The 6852-nt window shown below is 45.4% G+C and overlaps 1 non-coding gene across 1 annotated transcript; it reads left to right on the forward strand.

Moving 5' to 3' along the window:
* The first annotated feature begins 4738 nt into the window (after window positions 1–4738).
* On the forward strand, window positions 4739–4811 carry TRNAK-UUU (transfer RNA lysine (anticodon UUU)). Its single transcript has one exon. It is a non-coding gene; the product is annotated as a tRNA-Lys (tRNA).
* Window positions 4812–6852: the final 2041 nt, after the last annotated feature.

The raw sequence follows: 6852 nt of genomic DNA on the forward strand, positions 1-6852 counted from the left end.
TACCGATCACGTTTCAGCATTGCACCTCACTAGGACGGCTTTCTTTCTTCCCTTAGAGTCCTTCTAGCGGGTCTTAGTGCCTTCCTCTCTTTCACAAGAGGGAAGATCTTACCCAAATACATACTTTTCTTTAAGAATTGGATATAACAAACTACTTAATTAGCATAGAATTATCTGCAGCCCCTTCTCTTCTGGGCTAGGAGTGGAAATCGATCAAAAACCCTTTCACAGAGAATCGTTGGATCAGTAATAAGCATTTAGTAGGAGACTTCACTGTGGCTTGCCTTTTGAGGCGTAATATTCCTCCTCATCGTCGGTGTTGATAGATGCTCGACCAAGGAAGTAATAGAAGGTGATGGCAAAAGAATCGAATTGTAGATTGTATTTGTGAGAAACTAACTGCAGAGGAGTGAAACTTGCTCGACCATAGGTAGGGACTCACTCGACCATAGGAGAGGGAGAGGGAGAGGGGGATTAAACTGTAGGCTTACTTAAATAAGAATAGTCAGTGGCTAGGGGCAGCAACCGCGATTACCAACCAGAGCGTAAAGGCCAAAAGCACCACCCTGACTACACCGGAATGGAATCAAGCTTTACGAGCTAGGGATGAGATCCAGATCCAAGTAAAGGGCGGACCTGACCTACTACCGACAAGACAAGCCCCATCATCAAACAGCCACCAAAGAACCATAAAACATCCATCTATCTAGCTTCGCATCCACTATAGTATACTATAGTATATGAGACTGCCCTTTAAGTTAAGAAAGTAGGACTGTACTTGATGTAGCTTCAAAGTGCTCGAACTGGAGTGGTTCATGAAATGCATATTCTACTTTGAGAGTGCCAACATAAAAAAACTTGATATCCCCTGCTATTTGCTTCCCCGCAACATTTGACACTAAGCCGTGCTTTCTTACAGAGCTTTCAGGGGCGCGGCAACCGGGACCGGCCTTTGTAAAGTACTCAGGTTGTTCTGTCCAATTCGTTCCACTCTACCGAATAGCTGCATGAGACGGCGGATCTTATATCAAACAGATGTTGTAACATCGGTTGTTAGAAGAAGTAAGCTAGGAACTCGGACCAATGCTTATCGATCAAAGCGATTCAACCAATTGACCAGACGAAGGGCTAAGAGTACTTCCTCCGTGGCAGAAGTTACCACGCTGTCTCCAAACCGGACTGGTAGCTGCAGCTGGTTTTGACGATGAGATGCATCATGTTTTTACCTCGACGGATTTGCAGCTGAATGCCGGGGCAGGTCACTCACCGCTTTAACAACAATAGTCATTTTGAAGCAAACGGAGGATTCGCGCCCTATCTCTGACTACTAAACACTAGCAAAGAGCCAGTCATATCGCTTCAACAATGCCTATTGAAGTTCAAAAGCCATCGCTACGGTACGGATCTGAGCAAACAACAGAGGAAGCCTTGCCTTGGCTTACTACACTACAGGAAAGTCCTTGGCCAACCCACCCATAAAGTACGAGGTGTCACACTTCAAACCAACCCAATCTAGATTCTAAAATCAAACTAAAATCTTAGAGGAAGATTAAACTAGCTCGACCAAAGGGAGAGGAGAAAAAGCATATTTAGAACAAGAAAGAAAGCGGAACCCCCATTGATTGACCCAGCAAACAACCTCTCTTTCTACACCCCTTTATGCTAGGGCGGTGTCGCATACAATACAGCCTTATTTTAGTATCCGCTTCCCGAAGATTGGGTCAACCCCTGAATCCACATGAAGAGATGCCATTGGTCTAAGTCCAATTGGCCTGGCCTCTCAACCCGAGTCTTCGCATTTGTTGCTGTGGTTTAGTCGGGAAGAGAAATTCATTAAGTGTCACGATTGGTCCATTTATAAATAGTAATTAATCCCAAACAAGGGCTTAGTCAAGAAAGGCTGCTGGCGGCCCCGGCGTTCTTCTTTTCCGCCTCATCTGCTATTACTCAACTCAACTCTTAAGAGAATCGTGAACCGCGTGAACAAAAGCCACGGTCGAATAAGGGAATTAAATCCTTCCTCTTACTGACATTAGAGGTTTGAAGTGCAGGTTGCTCGGATGAGAGCCGAATTATCAGATCTGGGCGAGCAAAAGGGGTTCCGCTGACGCTCTTCTAGCGATCCCGTTTGTAGCAGCAGCCATGCCGGTGGTGCACCATTACTGTGAGCGAAAGTGACGAAGGAGGTTGGTCATGACAAGGGAAAAGCTTTTCGACCATTGAAAACCCATCGTGGCAAGTTTCAGCCAGAAATATCCACGTTGAAACAGAGAGATCGAAGAAGACGACGAGAAGGTGACGAAAGTACATGGCAAATCGAAATCCCCGTTTAACACTAAACAAGGGCGGCGCCAGAATGTAGACGCAAGAATCTGGGCTTAGATCTGCCTTGGGATTCGTGAATCTACCTCAATGATGATATCAATAAGAAGATAATCAAACAACCACGAAAGCACTAAAAGAGAGAGAGAAAAATAGAGAAAGAGAGTCTTGCCCCCCTTATTACTCCATAGGGCAGAGAACATATATGGAGACCAACCACTAGAGATTGGACATATATATAATCTTTCTTATAAAAAAATAATAAAAAATTTCTTTTTTAAATAGCTGCAAGACGGGTGCAAAAAACCGAAAGCTCTTCTTTTTAGTTCCTCCCAGATACATAGGCTTACATACCAGGCCTCGGCAGCATTCTTGGAAAACAATCGAGCGGTCCGGAGGAGAATTGGCCATTCAATCTTGTAAACTAATCGAGACCAAGAAATTGGAAAAAGAGATACGAACGGAGAGGAATAACCAATCGATGAAGGAACATGAAACCATTCTGTTTCAATGAGAAAGCGGTTGGGGGCAATGAAGTAGGTAAAGTGGTTGGATTTTGCGAGCTGTTCCAACCACTGCTGGATGTGATTCCAAGAGCCGAACGAGAATGAATACCACACAGAAGAGTCAAGACCGGGCTCCCTAATAGAATGTTTAACCGATCCATTCGGATCGACTGAATTGGTACGGAAGTTGTAACATGGGAAAACCACAGAAAACACAACTTATTTGAATAACCCGGTGACCTACCAATTGTAGAAGTAGGATCTTTGGCAAGCAATAAGCACTTAAATAATACAATTCGAGTGTACCATCTTCTTTCTCATTTCGAGAAAAAGGTGCGGGAGGAAAAGGAAACAACGGAGGGATCCGAATCGGACCTAAATGGGAATGACATGAAAAGTCTTTTTCAAAACCTAGCATTAAGGGCGTTACGACGATATACGAGAGGAATGGAGAAAAACTCGTGATTGGTGTGGAGGGGAAGATCTGTTTATGATATAGTTCAAGAAAGAGTCGTCTCATTTCCTTACTTCTTCGTTCTTTCTAATTCATTCACTTCAAGGCTGGTTCTGAACGCCGCGTAACATCATCTTCAACCAACCTCCACCGTACGTAACTTTCGGTGCGGCCACTAAAGAATTGCTTATACACTAAACAGCTGTTTATATACGCTTACTAAAAGACTGACTTTCATTCATTAGGCCAGCGTGAAACTAAGAAAGAGAGATGTGCCTAAAGCGGCATGCAAGCAAACTGTGCACGCGGAGAGATGTTCGCAATTACTACCACAGGAAAGCCGCTCCCCTATCTCTAAAGGGGCCCGTAGCTTTTCTTGGCTTAGGCTTCCAACTGAACTTACTTTATGGCCTTGCCGCCCGCCCGAAGCTAAGCGCTTGAAAAGCGCGCTAAGAAACGTTGCTTCTGTCGGCCTTTCTGTGCAACAGTCCACCAGTAGCGGAAGAGAGGGTTACCGTACATACAAGAGTCTTCCGTTTTTACGTAAGCTTTTTATTACCAGTAAAGTAGTACAACAACTGTATCTTATAGCCCGGCGCGGCCGGTCGCCTTTTGAATTCAGTAGATAGAAGAAACTATTAGATAGATAAGGAGTAGGCGGGTGAGTGAGTGAGTCCTCACTGACCTGAGCGATTTCGATCACCTAGCAGGCCTTTTTTTGGTAGGTAACATCGCCGAAGCGTATCATCTGATTTTACTACGAAGGAAGGAACTCGAAGTGAGACGGCACTGTCTTGTCCAACGCAACGATATGGCCCTCTATCATCTTCTATCCGGTAGACTTGGTAAAAGGGCCCCGACTTTTTTCCAGAATTAGAGTTCGACCGCAGGCTGCCCCCTTTGGGGTTGGTCAGAAGTCAGTCTTGTTTGGTAAGACGGAATTGGACAAAGAAAAGAGAGTGCTCGACCGCGGCCAACAAAGACCGTAATTACATAGATAACCGCTCCTCCCCTTCTCCGTCTTTAAGGCTTTAAGGCGAACTGTATGGCGGCTGGAAAGAAAGACGACCTCACCTTCTCGTAGATGGTGTTAGTGAGAGCAACTTTAGTATCCCCCGTTGACCTTCTTTTGCAGATAGAATCTTCAATGAGTGGAAACAAGCAACCTTACTAATAAAGGTGCTTGTTGAGTAAGACCGGCGCCCAAGCCCCTTGTATAGGTTGGGTGCTTGAGCGCATGTTTCTCATATCGATCAAGGCTTTCCTTGAGTTTTCAATAAGGCGCGTTAGCACTCACGCAAGAAAACGGCCTAGCTGTAGCGCCCGCCGTTTTCTTCGCTTACTCTGCTGCGGAGTCTGAGCCTCATCTGAGCGCGCCCCTTTAATATGATGAGAATAAGAGGGACCGCCCTCTTTTTTTTCCGCACCAATCCTTATTTACTACTATATCTTTTTTGGGTGTATAGCTCAGTTGGTAGAGCATTGGGCTTTTAACCTAATGGTCGCAGGTTCAAGTCCTGCTATACGCAAACCTACCTTACACTATACTATTAGTAAGGATGCGTAGTAGCGTTCAAAGATCACTCTTTGGCCTTTAGACTCACTTCAGCGACTTCGCCCTTTAAGTGACAAGGGGGGGGGTGAGGTAAGGAGTAGTATAAGAGTGGCTCGGTCATCAATAGGCCTCTCCTTATTCAGGGCGGGGCCGCGGACCTCAGCAAAAGGGCTAAAAAGCTCCTTTATCAAACCTTCCCCTTTTCATAATAATAAGGTAAGCTTGGGTTCCAAACTATATGCGGTCTCGCTATTCTTTGTTTGCATTCAAAGGTCTTGTGCCTGCGCTATCGAGTCACGTGCCTAACTTCCAAAGAATGAATCATATGGTAGAGGAGCGAAAGTGGCCGGGGCGGCGGTGTAGAGCTATAAGGGCGACTCTCACTGCAGTGATGGGCGGTCACATTCACTTGCTTGCGGCCGCTCCATAATAATGGAAAGTGGTAGCGCCCGGGAGAATGCAGATTCAAGCTGGATGGTCAGCTTTTAAAAGCGGTTTTCCCTCGAAGCTGGTTAGTGAGTCAAAGCAAGCAAGCGAAAATCTTTTTCCTCTTCCTCACATCGATGTTACGGTGGACCGCGCCCGTGGACATAGGATGCTGTCCTTTATGGATGCTTTCTCTTGATATAACCAGATCAAGATGGCCGAGGAAGACAGAGCGTTTATCACAATATCGGATAGGAGGGCACGTTCTGTTACAAGGTGATGCCGTTTGGTCTAAAAGAATCGAGGCGGCGGCGAGCCATGGCTACTGCGCTGTTTCATGATATGATTCACAAGGAAATGGAGGTCTATGTCGATGACATGATCGCCAAGTCTTGGGCTTAAGAAGACGGTGAATTTGAAGAAAGTGTTTGACTGATTTGAAATCTGGTCTTACGTCTTCATTCAGCGGGAGGTTTGGTGCTTTGTAGATAAGCTACCGGGTTCATTGTAGTGAAAGAAATCAGTCATTTGCAAAACCAAAGCAATTATCGACATGCACGGTACCAAAATGAGAGAAAGAAATCGGGGCTTTTTTGGGGCGAGCTACAATACATCGTGAGTTCATTGCCGACTCACACCCATTGTGAGGCAGATCTTTAAATTGCTCGGAAAAAGAATACCGCCTTTGGAAAGATAGACACAAGGCGAGGATTGCCAGGCGTTTGACAAAGTTAAGAAATATCTACTCAATCCTCCCATCGAGGCTGTAGCCTGTCGACCTCTCACGATGTATACGCCGATAATGGAAGCATCCATGAGTTGTGTCCTTGAGTCGTACGAGGTAGGAAGGAAGAGCGTATACTATCTCGGCAAAGTTCGCGATTATGAGACAAGGTATCTGATTCTAGAAAAAAACTTGTTGTGCTCTTACACACCTCCATAGCGCCTCGCCACTACATGTTGAACTATCTGACCATGCTGATTGCAGGGTGGACCGCATTGAAATATCTCTTTGAAAAGCCAGACCCTCCGCAGACGTCTGACAAGGTGGCGGATGTTACTCTCGAGTTCTATATTGTATACGTCACCGGAAGCCCTAAATAGAAAGGCAAGAAGCGAGCAATAGCGGACCACTGCGGATCATCCCATCCGTGCACGACTATAAGCGATTTTTAGTAAGGGGACTAATTTCAGGCGAGGCTATTCCTATTCTGCGGTAGAGAAGAAGAAAGCGAAAACTCCTCATGATTGGCAAATGTTCTTTGTGGTCTGATGCAATCGAACGGAAATGGAGTTGGAAGCAGCCCCTTTCTACATGCTTGCTATCTTAAAGCTCGCCAAAAGGAGCCCAGCCCATATTCCCATAGCTGTCAAGTTGAGATTCTTTTGCACAAACAAACAATATCGCAGAATATTCTGCGTGTATCACAGGCGCTTCGAGCCCTCGGAGTTGAATCAAGGAGATTGATGTATATGGAGATTCGTCACTTATCATCTTTCAGACAACTGGTGATTGGAAAACCAAAGATCAGAAGCTCATTCCCTACCATCAGTATCTGGAAGATATCAGCCTAAAGTTCAGACGGATT

This window comes from Prunus mume, linkage group LG5 (genome assembly GCF_029339155.1).
Source record: "Prunus mume cultivar Tortuosa linkage group LG5, ASM2933915v1, whole genome shotgun sequence".
Taxonomy (NCBI): domain Eukaryota; kingdom Viridiplantae; phylum Streptophyta; class Magnoliopsida; order Rosales; family Rosaceae; genus Prunus; species Prunus mume.